The 13,578-nt window shown below is 56.4% G+C and overlaps 1 protein-coding gene across 1 annotated transcript in view; it reads left to right on the top strand.

Annotated features, from left to right (window-relative positions):
* The first annotated feature begins 280 nt into the window (after window positions 1–280).
* ZFHX3 (zinc finger homeobox 3) overlaps window positions 281–13,578 on the top strand; it is a 170,289-nt gene continuing 156,991 nt past the window's right edge. Inside the window, exon 1 of the mRNA XM_035566305.2 lies at window positions 281–570. The gene's annotated coding sequence lies outside the window, so the exon portion shown is untranslated. The remainder of the gene's footprint in view (window positions 571–13,578) is intronic.

Genomic DNA, 13,578 nt, shown 5'->3' with positions numbered 1-13,578 from the left:
CGCGCTCCCCCCCGCCCGCTCCTGCTCGCTCGCTCCCTCCCCCGCCGCCTGGGCTGAATCTTATTGATCCAGAAGGTGGCTAATTAGCCCTTCCCGTCGTGCCTGGGTAATGAGGCACATGCGCACTGCACTAATCAGCCATTTTTTGCAGGAAACTAATTAGCAGAATAAAGATCCAAAGAGTTTTTTTTCTTCCCAATCATCAGATCTGAGTCCGGGCGCTTCCTGCTCCGGCGACCGCCAGCCCCGCCGCCCGCTCCGCTCCGCGCCGCTCCGCCCCGACCCGACCCGCGCCGACCGCCGCCGCCGCTGCTGCTGCCGCCGCCCGCGGCCCCCTCTCTCCGGGGGGCTGCAAACTCCCCGACAACGATGCCGCTGCTGGGCAGCGGCGGCGGCGGCGGCGGCTCCCGCTCGGCTCCGGCTGCTGCCCCCGGCTCCCGCTGCTGCTGCCCCGGGCCCCTCCGCGGAGCGCGCTCCTGCCGCCGCAGCCGCCGCAGCCTGCATGGGATCTGTAGCCCCCGCGCCGCCGCCCGGGATTAAAAGCGCCGCCGCCGCCGGAGCAGCGACCGCGTAAGTGGCAACTTTTCTGCCCTGTCCCCCGCGCGGGCTCCTCCTGCTCGGGGCGCCCGGGCTGCTTTGCATGGGGCTGGTCCGGCCCCCCCTCCCTCCCGCTCCCACCCACCGCCCCGGATCCCCCAGCAAACTTTGTGCCGCTCGCCGGCCCGGAGCCCCGCCGCCGCCGCCGGGGACGCGCAGGTGCCGGCGCCGCGGGGGCCGCTGCGCGCCCGCGGAGCCCCCGCCCCGCCCGCCGGCCCCGGCCGCGGAGCGCCGGCAGCCGGGAGCCGAGCGGCGCTGCCCGGCTTTGTGCGGCGGGGCGGCCGCGGGGCCGCCGGGCGGCGCGGAGCGGCGCGGAGCCGGGCACCGGCCCGCGCCATCTGCATAATCGATGGGGCGGCGGGGCCGGCGGCCCGCGGGGGGACGCGGCCGGGCGCGGGGCCGGCGAGGCCGCGGGGCGGAGGCGGCGCTGACGCCCGCCGGGACCCCCCGCCCCGGCGGGACCGGGCGCGCGGGGCTCCGCGCAGTCGGGGCCCCGGAAACAAAGGGGCGAAGAACTCCGCGGAGCCGCCCCGGGCCGAGCGGCCGGCCGGCCCCCCGCCCGCACCCCGCGGCCGCGCTGCCCGCGTGGCCCCGTCCCCGGGACGTGCTGCGGAATAGAATTGCAAATGAGAGTAATTATTATTTTTATTTTCGGCGGGCAGGCTCAGTTTTGGAAAGAATGCGGCGAGGGGGATGGGAGAGGTGAAGGCAGCAAACGCCACCGTAGGCCGATCCCCCCTTTCTCAGTTTCAGTTTTTAATTACTTAATGCTGAATCGCACAGCGCTTATCTAAATATTTGCAAATGCTCTTTCCTATTGATTCCTCTGAATAAACTGCTCTCCTCGCCTTCAGAGGGAAGGCGATTCATACTCTTTTGAAACTGAACCTCGGAGGAGAGTATGTGCTTGTGTGGGGGGACACGTACGTGTGTGTGTGTGTATGCGTATGCATGTAGCACGTACACATGTTTTTTTAAAGTGTGAATTATTTATAAATTGGGTTTTGGGTTTTCTTTTTTTTCTGAAATTGCTAAACTCCTTGCCCCCGCTCTCTTTTCTTTTCTTTCCTTTTTTTTTTTTTTGAGAAAGGTCTGTTTCTCTTTCAAGCTGTGCTTGAAGCTGCTGCTGGGGACGTCCAGTACTGCGTGGCCGTGCAATATATGCGCGTCTTCCTTGTCTGTCTGTCTGTCTTTCTCCTCTCCTCGCTCCTGTTTAATATGGAGCAATTTTCTGGAGGCTCGGTGACTCCCTCCTTAGGGTCACATTGAGTTCGAATCTGACTGAAGGTGCAGGAATCCTGCGACGGGGGAAATAAGAGAATAGAGAGAATGGGGTCAAGTTGGCTGCTTAGAGGCCAAAACTCCCACAGCTGCCTTTAAAAATATATATATAATATTTGGCTTTCCTCGCCATATTAAAAGTCGCAGCCTCCCCTTTCAGGTATTTTCTTTACGGCTTAAAGCTTGCTTTTCCTTTTGCCCCCCCCCCCCCCCCCCTTCTAGGGGAGAAAGGGGGGGGGGAGGAATAAAAGGAAAAGAAATGGGGGGGGAAGAGGGGAAAAAATAAAACCCATTGAGTTTAGGCAAATAAGGTTTGGTCTCCGTATCCTATTACAAAGCACTTTGAATATGCAAGACATCACACAAGACCAGTTATTCCAGTTACGACAAACTTAAAAAGAGAAAAGCGAGGCATGTTTAGATTGTAATTTGTTAGAGCAAGAATCGTATTTAAAACTCTGTCTTTTAAATTATTTTTTTTCCAGCCTCGCATTGTATCCGGCCCTTTTCTGATGTCAAGGGTTGGTTTTCTTTCCATCGTCATTATTATTAAAATCTTTCAGCTGAGTTTAGGAAGACCGCTGCGAGCAACGCATTTGCTGTATTTTTGTTCCTGTATCTCGGAGCAGAGTTGGCAGGGATTCTGTGGTTTGCAGTTACACAATATGTTATCGTGTTTTTAATCACTAAATCATTGCAGCGGTTATAGATTTACAGTCCCGGGGTATTACCGAGCGGGGCTGCGGGGCCGCGGACGGGCGGGAGCGCGCCGCCGCCGTGCCGCTGGGTGCGCCGCGGCCGCGCCGGGCTCCGGCCGCTCCCCGCGCCCCGGCCGCGCGCCCCCCGCCGCGCGCGCCCCGACGAAGTTGGCGCGGGCCCGGCGGCGGCGGCGCGCCCCGGCCGGCCGGGGGCTGCGGCGGGGCCGGGCCGGGCCGGGGCCGCCACCTGCGCCGGGACGGGCCCGGGGGCGCGGGGCCGTCGCCGCCGCGGATCGGGGCCCCGGGCGGCGTCGAAGCGGCGCGTCCCGAGCGGGGCGGGCAGGGCCGGGGCTGCCCCCTGCGCCTTCCCCCTCTGCCGCGCCGCGGGGCCCGGCCCCCGGGGCTGCCCTCCGGCCCGGTGCCGCTCCGCGGGCGGCCTCGGGCCCGGAACAAAAGCGAACAAAAGGCGCGTTAGAGGGCCGAGAACCTCCGCGGCCGGGCGCGGGGCTCGCCCGCCGGCCGTTCCCTCTCGGCCGCGGCCCCCGGGGCGCAGCGGGCACCGGGCAGGCGGCTGCAGCCCCGCTCCGTGCCCCCGCCTTTTGTTCCCGGGGCGCGGGGCTCCGCGGGGGCTTGCGCGGCCCCGTGCGCGCCGGGCACCTCGGCGCGGCCTTGTCGCGGCCGCTGTCACGGCAGGGCCCGACGGCGGCAGCCCCGACAGCGGCAGGGACCCGCCGGCCTCCCCCGTGCTGCTGCGGGAACCCCGCGGCGCCGTGCGGGAGGCGAGGAGCGGCGCGGGGCTGCGGGTTCGCCCTGGCGGGGCCGGCAGCCGGGCAGCGTCGGCAGGGATCGCAGAACCCCCGGCCGATGGATGCGTGGCCGGCCGCATCTGGCTCCCTGTTAGCACTTCCCTCTGCTTTCCAAAATAGTAATAGTGATAACAACAATAAAACTGGTGCGTGGTCAAGCTGAATAATGAACGGCAGGCTTTTGCGTAGACTTTATTCAAACGCTGCGTTTTGGTGGCGCCTCGCTCCCCCGAGCGAGAGTTCCCTCCCGTCGGTGCCAGCCCTGCTCGCTGCAGCGGGAGTCATTCGGCAACCATCTTCTCGTGGCCGGTGGCGGCGGTTGCACGAATACCGGGCCGGGCGCGGTGTTTGAAGTCGAAGGTGTCTTTTGCATGGGAGAGATCAGTGCGATTTCGGAGAGGCCAAGCGTGTCACGGCTGTCGCTCTCCTCTGCCGGAGCATGCCCGAGGTTTGGCCTTTGTGCAGCGGTGGGGCTGCCCTGGCCGAGCTGGCACGCAGGCACCACCGGTTCGCGCTCCGTGCCCTCTCCGCATGCTGCTGTCGTGCCTGGGGCCCCTCTGGTGCGGTGCCGTGACCGACCGTCACTGGGGGCCACAGCATGGGAAGCCTGCGGGGCTGCTCCCTTTCGCTCTTCCTTTGTTTTCCTGCAGTGGGGTGTCCCCTCCCAGCCCCCCACCCCACTGGAGCGGTGTCGTGGCCCTTGCGGGAGGTTTACACCTCCGTGTGCTGGAGGAAAAGAGCGGCCTGGCGAGAGCAGCGCTGCGGCCGAGCGGGGCCGCCCGGGGCCGGCAGGGCCCAGCGCGTGGCGGTGGAGCTGTCGAGGGCCGCAGTGGCAGCGGAGTGGGAATCGGGACAGCTGTGCGCAGGCCTGGGCGCAGCCGCCCCTAATGGTTTTGACGGAGCTGTTGTGGTCTGTTGTCTGGAAAATCTGCATTCTGCGTCGTGCCCGAGGGGGGCCTCGGCACCGCAGACCGTGGCGCGTACCTAAATATAACTGCCTCGCGCCGAGGGGTGAGGTGAGGGCAGGAGGGAGCCCGGCCGCCGTCCCGCCTCCTGCTTTGTCTCTGATCTGCAATTCATGCATTTTTATTTGCTCCTGAGGTCGGTTTTGTGTGTAGGCAGGGATTGGAGAAACAGATAAATTCCAGCTAGTTTAAAAAAAAAAAAAAAAAAAAACGGTGGATGAGGAGGGCTTCCCTGGCGGCTGGGAAGCTGGGGCTCCTCGCCGGCGTGCTCTGGACGTGGGCACCCGTGCCTGCTCCCAGCCTGCCCGGTGGGACCGGCAGCGGGCCAGGCACCAGCTTCTGCTGGTGTTCTTCCTCGTCCTCCTCCTCCTCGTCCTCCCCCCAGATGTTGTGGGTCCCGCTGGGGTTGGGCAGCATCTGCCCTGCTGGACAGACACGTCCGTCTGTCGGCGCGGGGAGGTGGGTGTTCATCTCCACAGCAACCGCCGGCTGACGAGCGGCGGTGCTCCGCGCCAGGTGCGCGCTCTGTGTATGTTCAGAGACAGAGCGTAAATATTGTAAAAAGTTGGTTCCCATCTGAAACGGCTCCTGGCCGGGGCAGGAAGCCCGCGGTGCGGTGCGGCCCTGCCTGACAGCAGCACGGAGCCGCCTGCAGCGGAGGCGCTGGCTTGGAGGCCGCTGGACGGCTTCTGTCCAGAGCTCTCCTCCACCGCGAGCAGCCTTGCTTCGCCCTTGGGTTTGCTGCCGTGAGGAAGATACTTGGCTGTTGATTGTAATTTCATTATGTCACAAGTGCCAAACATGCCTCTTGATAATAAAAGGCAAAGCAGTGCAGCAGTAATTTCCCCCCTTCCCCCAGAAAACAAACATTTCCCAGTGATTTGGATCGTATGGTTCGCGTTGCTGAGGAGTAGGAAGGCGCTATCCCTAGAGTCCCTTGGCTTTTAGATCTTAAGTCTCGTAAGGGCTGAGTTATTCTGGTGCCTTTGATGGGAGTTGATGCTGGAGCAGCCGATGCATTTAGCAGCTCTGGTAAGAGGTTTTCTCCCATCCTCCCCCAACCCCGTATCTGGGAAAGTTGAGCCTTTGCGGCCTGCAACACGTTAGCTCTCAGTAAATGTTTATTTTGATGGCACAAGCAAACCTGCAGAGAGCCAGTCCCTGCTTGGGGGGGGGAGCGGTCACGCTCCAGAAGCGGCTCCTGACCCCACAGCGTCCCCGCAGCACCTCGGGGCCACCGCAGAACCCCGCTGCTGAGCAAGGCGCCCAACACGCCTCAGGCTGGTGTCGGGCTCGTGGCCGTGCTCGCCTGGCCCCAAAATGGCTGGTCGGCTGGGGTTGGTGGCAGGAGTTTTAACCCTCCTCTCTCCACGCCACCACTGACTGCCTTGCACAAACAATACAATGCTCACCAGAGAATTCAGAGCGTGCATTTAAATACTCACAGTAACATCGTGGTGAGGTGCTTGATCACACTAGGCGGGATTGCCAGGTTTCCTGAGTGGCTGTGTTGTCTGGTGATGGGCTGATAGTTTTTGGACTCCCTGTCCCCAGAGCAGGGGGAGCCGAGCAGGACATACAGATGCAGCCAGTTGAGTTGAGGTCAGGTGCGTATTGTTTGGGATGAGGGTTGAGGTCAGGTGCGTATTGTTTGGGATCCTTCATCAAGGTATTTTTGGTGAGATATTGCATAATGGGAAAGCGTGCTAGAAGGCCTGGAGGCCGGCTCAGGAGACTGAGTGGGGGGCGTGCTCGAAGCACAGAGCTGCTTGGTGTCACAGGTATGTGCCTGTGGGTTACAGGGCTCACTACTCAGAGTTGTTTAACCTGCAGGTTGAAGGCATTTTGAATTCAGGCTGTGCACGGCAGCTTGTGTGTTTCACCTGTACCTCTTGTGTTGCAGAAGCTGGGACACCTCCAGAAGCAGAGCAGAAGGGTTGCCCCTGAGGTGCTGGGGTGCGGATAAGTTCCTGCATCCAGCTGCTGAGACGGCGCGATGAGGCCGTCGCTCTCCTTAGGTTTTCTCCATTCGACAACGTTAGGTGTCGATACGTGGTGGTGGGAGCTGGTTGCAGATGAGCTTGCGTGGTGGCACCGCACAGCACTGGGGTTCTTCAGAGCCCTCCGAGGAGCGGTGCCGGGCGGCCCTTGCTTTGGCCTGAGGCTGCTTTGTGCCTGCCTGGTCTGGGAGCCAGCACACCCCTTTGGAGCGGCTGCGTGCTGCCCGGAGGAGCCGGAGCGCCTGGCCGCCGTACCCGTGTCCTTGCGTGCATTTCCGATGAGCAGCCCCTGACTGTGCCAGACAGAACTGTAGATGTCAGGCTTTGCACAGAAAGGAGAGCGGGGAGGGAGGGCGAGGGAGAGACGAGCGCGCAGCAGCGGGGCTGTGAGTTTCAAATTAACCTTCTGCTTTGTTGATGTCTAACGCGAAGCGCCCCCCGGCCCCCCCAGTGTAATGCACACTGGCAAATTGCGAGAGTCGAGTGTGATTTACATAAAGCTATTAGGAGGAGCCAGCAGTGGGAAGAGCGCTTCAGCGGTGGCCCTTGGGAGCTGGAGCCGGATGCCCGTGCCACTGGGCAGAGCTGCTCCGGCGCTGGGGGAAGGGAGAGGGGATTTTCCCTTCCTTGGAGCAGTGGTGGGGACGAGGGGCACGGACAAGTGTCCTGGGCGTTGTATGGCTCTGCCGCAGCCGCCGGAGGTGAAAGGAGCCTCATGGATCCTCGCCCTCAACTCACAGGGCTCGGGGCGCTGCTGGCTCCTGCAGGATGCTGCAGTCGGCTTTTTCGCCTTCGGTTTTGAGGAAAGGGAATCCCAGCCTTTCCTCGTGGAGACAGGCCTGCAGCGTTGGTGCGTTCGCTCCTCGAAAGCTCCTACAGATGTCTGAGCCTAAATTTGTCCTCTTTTGTTTTCTCCTGTTAATTTTGTCTCTTTTAGTTTTGCATATTTCCTTTCCAAGTTCCTTTCTTCTGGCTGTTTTTCATCTTCATACAGTTAAAAGCAGCTTAACACTGTGAGCTTGTTTGGAAGTCAGAGGATCCATTTCAGTTCTGACGCTGGCTTTGGGCAAGCCACCAAATGTTTGCCTCAGCTGGACTATGAAATGGGATAATACTTGGTTCACATGCAGAGACTGTAAGTGGGGGTTTATTATGAAAAATCATAATGTATCTTAAATTCCCAAAGTATTGCTACATCCTTAAATTTTGTTCTGTGTTACTTTCTCCCTTTTTTTTTTTCCTCCTTCCAGACAATTCGCAAGCTGTTATGCTTTGCTCCTGCTGCTTTCAGGTACATACATAAATATCTTCCTACCTGGAGCTGTAGGGCTCTAGCTGTGATTGTGTAGGAGGTCTTGGAGAAGGATGTCCTTTCCTCCTCTGTCCACGTTATACATAGAGAATTAATTCGTTCTGTAGACCTGCTTGTTTTCCCAACGCCTTGAATGTGCTGCGGGATTTTGTCCTGGCATCTCAGAAGAGGAGGGTGACCAGCTGGGGTGACGCAGCTGTGGTGATGTCTCGTGGTGGCAGAGCCGCGCGTTACCTGCCTCGTGGGCGCACAGCCGTACCTCCGGGCTTCTTGGCAGGCGCCCTGTTTCCCTGCCTTGGGCGCAGTTGCTGCTTGCATTTGTTGCAGGCCTTATTCTGTAGGCTTGCTACGAGCAGATGCCTGGAATCCTGGTTTTGTTGACCTTTCCTTGCGTATGGGTTGCGTGTGTGTGAACCTCCCCGCCTGAGCCGGGTTTTCCGTCAGCTCGGCCTGACGGCAGGCGTGTGACGCACCCACCTCCGCCGGGATGGGGGAGAGGAAGTGGGTGCCTGGGCTGGGGGCTCAGGAGCACCCGTGGGGTCAAGGAGTCGGCCTGGGGGCAAAGAGGTTCTCCTGGAGGGGCCTGGAGAACTCCACGCGCTGGGTCGTGCCTCAAACCTATGCTCTGGTGCTGGAGAAGTGGGCGGCTGGTGTTCCTTTGGTAGCATCTCCTCATCCTTCCTGTTTCTGTGGCTTTCTGGAGCACACCGCACTGGTGCGTCAGCATTTGTTGTTTTAGAGGCTCCGAGTCTCAGCAGCGCAATGCGTGAAATCGTGGCACGTGTACCTTCTGAACTCGTGTTCATCGGGATGAGCTCGTACAGGAGTCGTGCTGGCTCCTGTACCACAGGAGAGCTGCGTGGAGGCGCGGGCCAGCAGCTGAGCTGTGTTGGTGGCCGTGGGGTAAGGAAGGAGGAGAAGTGTCCGTGGGGCAGGCTTGTGCTGGAGGAGGGCAGACAGGGTGCGCTGAGCAGTGCTGCGCGCCCTGTGCCCTCTGCGTGCTGCGCTGTCGTGCGTGGAGCGGGACGTGTGCTGCGTGCTGGCCGAGGATGCCTGGCCCCTGGGACAGTGCCTCACCGCCTTGTGCCTGCTGCCGTTTCAGAAACCATTTGCTTGGCCAGTGGCAGGGGCTGTCTGAAAGAGCTGCCACGGAGTTTTCCCTTGGCTGTCTTATTTTAAGCAGTTTCTCCCCTGTTTTCTTGTTATTTTGAGCAGAATGGAAGTCCTGGAGGTTTGCATGAGATCCTGGAAATTCCCCAGGTGGGTCTGGTGCCAGAGCAGCCCTGCATGAAAAGCTCCCTTCATGTCAGGCTTGCAGCGGTTCCACCTGAAACTGCAGATGTTTAAGCAACGGAGCAAAATTCTGAAAGTGCCTAGGGAATTGCTCGAAACAAGCCGAGGAGGAAGGCTTAGCTCTACGCTGAGGAGCGCTGGCTGGCTGGGGTCAGTGTGCAGGCAGGGGGAACGTAACTTGCTTCTCCCTTGAGATCTCCCAGCTGCGTTGGGGCCATAGACCTGGTTGCCAGAAGCCCCCTGCGAGGTCCTAGTGCAGTTGGCGACGCAACTGGGAGCGTCCCAGCCAACTGTTCGTTCACTGATGCTTCTCTGGGTAGCGTCACTCCGCGTCTCTGCGGTGATGGATGCTGTCTGGAGAAGAGATTTCCATCCATCTGGTAAAACACGGTCTGGTTACTTGAGGCAGGACCTGGATGTCAGGACTCTGTTTTTTCTTCCTTCAGCCGTCTTTTTCAGCCACTTTCACCCACTGTGCTTCTGGGTATCAAGCCCCTGAAGCAGCGATGATTAGTGAGATGCTTTTGATGAGATTCTGCAAGAAGCCGTGGCTATGCTCTGGAGATTGTGGATTATGTGGTTTCTCTGTTGCTGGTCTTCGGCACTGATACAGCTGTCTGCTGTGTTCAGTCCCCTGTCAAAAGCACGTTTAGGCCTCTCCTGGTGAGGAGGGGAGGGACAGTGCAGGGCACAGCCTGTTGAATTGCTGAGGCCGTGGAAGAAATACCCAAGTGCGTGGCTCATTACAGAAAGCAAAGAACGCGAGCAGGCCACCTCCCTCCCTGCCGCCTGCCTTGGCCTGTGCGGAAGGAGCCGGATGCCTCACGGAGCTTTGCAGAGGGTTTGGACCTGCTAGGCACAAGCCTGCAGTGGCTCACTTGGAGCAGGGAGCAAGCTCTGCAGTCACAGCTCTGTGAGGCAGGCAGGGAAGTGCCACCTCGATAGAGATGAACTGGCAGAGTAGGGCTCAGGAGCAAAGTTCTTGTTTGCTGCAGGATTCGTTCTGTGCCTTCAGCTTTGGGCTCCGGCTTTCCTGGGCTTCTGCTGGGGCCGATGATGTTTGGGTTCAGGACCCTGGTGGGGTGGTGGGAGCAGGGGTCGCTGGCGTGCAGGCTCCTGGGGGCTCCGTGGATGGGTCCTGGTGATCACGTCCCTCCATGGAAGCTCAGCAGCGCCGGCCCGGGAGAATGTTCTGGATCCCTGAAGCCTGGGTGGAGGTGTAAGGCAGGGATACAGTGGATAAAACATGGGAATCCCAGGGCAGGTTTTAGCTGCAAAATTGATGTTTGTCCCTGCTTTCAGGGATTGCTCATGCCTTCTTGACAACTAGAAATAAAACAGGACTCAGAGTCATACAGTACAGGTCGTTCACTAGAGAAGATGATGGTGCAGAAGGGCTTGTCTTGGTAGAAGCAGCTACTTTGGGTACTGCAACAGAGAGGACAGAGGTTTTGTTCTTTAACAATTTCATTGTGTTGAGTGTAAATGTGTTTTGTTTTGTTTGAAGGTTCCTTCTTCCTTGTATGAGCCTCTTGCGCAGCAGAGGAAGAGAAACACTTAACAAAAATAGAGCATGTGTTTTCTTAAAATGAGATTGCTGTGGCATGTTTAGGACTTGAAACTGTGTGACTTTGAAGTTGACTTCATTTCACGCTGGTGATATCCTTTTAACTGTCTTAAATAAACAATACAATTCAGCTCTAAAAGTGTCTTGTGAAAAGCTGTGCTTGGTTTCTAATTCTGACGGTTTCAAAGATTTTCATAACAAATATGCTCATCTGACTAGCAAACCTTCCTACTTAGAAAAGTTTGCGTTGATTTATTATTATTTTTTCAAAGGAAATACTTACATATTAGAATGCCCCGTGGACATTATTTTCAGTTCAAGAATGGTTTATTTTAGTTTGGCCTAATTGAATTGGAAACAGTTATAAGCTGTACCGAAGCTAGTTGATTTTGAACCAAAATAAGAATGTCCGCAAGCAGGTTTGTACCATGGTGAGAAAATCAAGCTGCATTCGCATGCATGAATTTGTCATTTACTCGTGTATACAGAGACTTGGCAAGGAAATCTCTCGCAGAGCTGAGCGCTGCCTGTGTTGTTATGCAGGGGTAAGAGGAGTCAGAAGCAAGAAGTGTTACAGAGGCCATAGTTTTTGCATGTGTTTGAAGCCAATGCTGCTGCTTAGAGCAGTCTTGCCTTGAATCTTTTTTCTTTTTGCTGGCACAGGACTTTGGTGCGGTGGCATAGGGAAGTAGTTTAGGGAAGAGACCTGGGTAAGAAAAACTCTGCCAAAGGAGAGGAGAAAAAAAAAGCTTCCTCAGTCTTTTTTGTTTCTTTTTTTATTTTTTTTCCAACTTCCCTTTAATTCGAAATAATCGTGTGATACGGTGTGTCACTGCAGAAACTACTGTGCTGAAACACAGTGGGGGTAGTGCAGAAGCAGAGAAGAGTGCCCTTCCCCACGAGTGATAGCAGGGGCCGTTTCTTTTGCTACCGTGTGAGCTTAAAGTGCGCGTTGCAATAGGGCCTGAATATGCATCTGGTATAGGGCTGCTGTACAAGAAGGCACTGCTTTTAGTGATTTTTATTTCTTTGTCTCTTCTTCCTTTTACTTCTTTCTCTCTTCTTCTTTCAGGAGTACAGTGCAGCGTAACTCAGGATTTCTGCGTAGCCTTGCAGGACTCTCCCTGCAGCAGCTCTTTGGGAAGGGGGAGCCGAGCCCTTCCGAAGGTTCTTCCCCATCTGGGGCCCTGGCTGCTGGGAGCCAGCAGCTCTGCTTGTGGCTGCAGACAGGAATTGCTAAAATCTGCAGTGGCAATTCTTCCGCACTCGGCTGTGTGGGGTTTCCTGCCTCTAATCATGAGTTTCTCCAGCAACTTTCCCTCTGGAGCATGCGTGCAGCTGGGCTGTTTGCAGGCTGAGCTCTTGCCCGTGGGCAGTGCTGTGTTTTGCACCTGTGCAGCTCCAGCTGTGCTGTTGCAAGCCTCTGCTGCAGGTATTGTGCCCCACTGATTTCTGTCATTACCTCCCACTCCTGCCAAAGGCAAGCATGTCAGAGCAGCTGTTTAGCCTAGATTACTTATGTTTTGGTCCCCTTAAATACATATCTAAAACAAAATCTTTGCTTCCTTCTGGTCTTCTGCAGTAGCAGTGGTCAGTGTTGCTCTGAAGGAGCTATCTCCAGTTCTCCAAGGCGTTCATTAACTGTCTCCATGTCCTCTTTCCTGTCTCTCCAGCCAGACTGACCTAGAGACTTCCAATCTTCGTTAGGATTCTGATGGTCCCAGTCATTTTTGAACCCTTCACTCTTCTATTTAGTGTTCTTTGCAGTTACAAAACAAATAGTTGCCGCAGGTTTTAAAACTGATCTTGTTTTTATTTAAGCAATTGCAAGATAACATTTAGAAGCAGTCTTTCGCATCTCTGCTAGCATTGTAGCACCCTGGAATATAATTATATGTAGTGGAGGGGGTGGCAGGGGGATGTGCGGGCCACCGGTGAAAGCCGAGAGCTGCCTCGGCCGGCACATGTCATGTTCTTCTCCCTGATGGCAGGTTGTACTGGGGCTGGATTTTGCTCCTGGATGTCAGCTGTGTTTGCATAGTATTCCTGTTGTCTTTGTAAGTCAAGCGTGTTTAGACTGCACAGCAATACACATCTGAATACCAAAGGCTGACGGGGAGCTTGCTCGAGGCGAGGCGTCCGCCTGCGTGTAGCCCGGTGTAGTGCCACACACCCGACAGTGCTGTGTACTCTGCTTGTGCAGAAGTGGTGTTGGACTTGAGCCCATCGGGACCACTGATGCTTTTCTGCTATCTGCAGCAGCAAAGGGCTCTCTTTTTATTAACTCAGAGCTGAACTTGAGTGCAATACAGGCCCAAGTGAAAAAATTTTACCAGGTTTGTTGAAACATTTCAGACAGGGATAAACAGATGCAACCCTAGCCCGTGGACACGCTTGCTTGTGTGCAGTGCTTTAGCACGTCCTCCTTTGGCTGACGCTTGAATGTCCGTGTAGGGTGTTGCACTAATTTACCTCCATCAGTTGCTATAGTGATTTAGCTGCATCAGTACAACATTCAGCTCAGTTTCACATCACTTCAGCTTTGTCCTCCAACAGTAATGGACATCTTTATATAGATGCCCATTTTCCTGGTCATTAAAGAGCAATTCCTGTATAAAGCCATCAGATTCTGATTGTTGCTACAGATTGAAGATTTGTTAGTGGTTTATTCTGTACAAAGTCATTAGTGAAGAAAAACTTTATACCCCAGAGTGAAAATGTGAGCTTAACAACTGGCTTCCAAGTCAGGACTCATTACTCCTGCAAACACATACTCAAGAGGTTGGACAAGAAGGATGGTTTCTAAATCAGGTGGTGAAGGACACGAGAGTAGGAGCTGCTTTTAGAAGCTTTTGTGACTTCTTTATATTCAGGTGGGAAAAAAAGTCTAGTCTAGAATATTTCAGCTTTAATACTCCTAAAACCATTTAGGTATGTATTATCTGTTGTGGTGGAGAAGCTCGTCCTTTCTATCTTGCTTGAGTGTTCAAACTTGGCTCCTGTTTAGTTGTGTCATGCTGCAGCCTCTCTAAGAAACCAGGCATGCTCATTGACTGCAG

This window comes from Cygnus atratus, chromosome 12 (assembly GCF_013377495.2).
Source record: "Cygnus atratus isolate AKBS03 ecotype Queensland, Australia chromosome 12, CAtr_DNAZoo_HiC_assembly, whole genome shotgun sequence".
Taxonomy (NCBI): Eukaryota; Metazoa; Chordata; class Aves; order Anseriformes; family Anatidae; genus Cygnus; species Cygnus atratus.
Note: the sequence above shows the minus strand (reverse complement) of the source record. Positions and strands in the feature narration are given on the sequence as shown.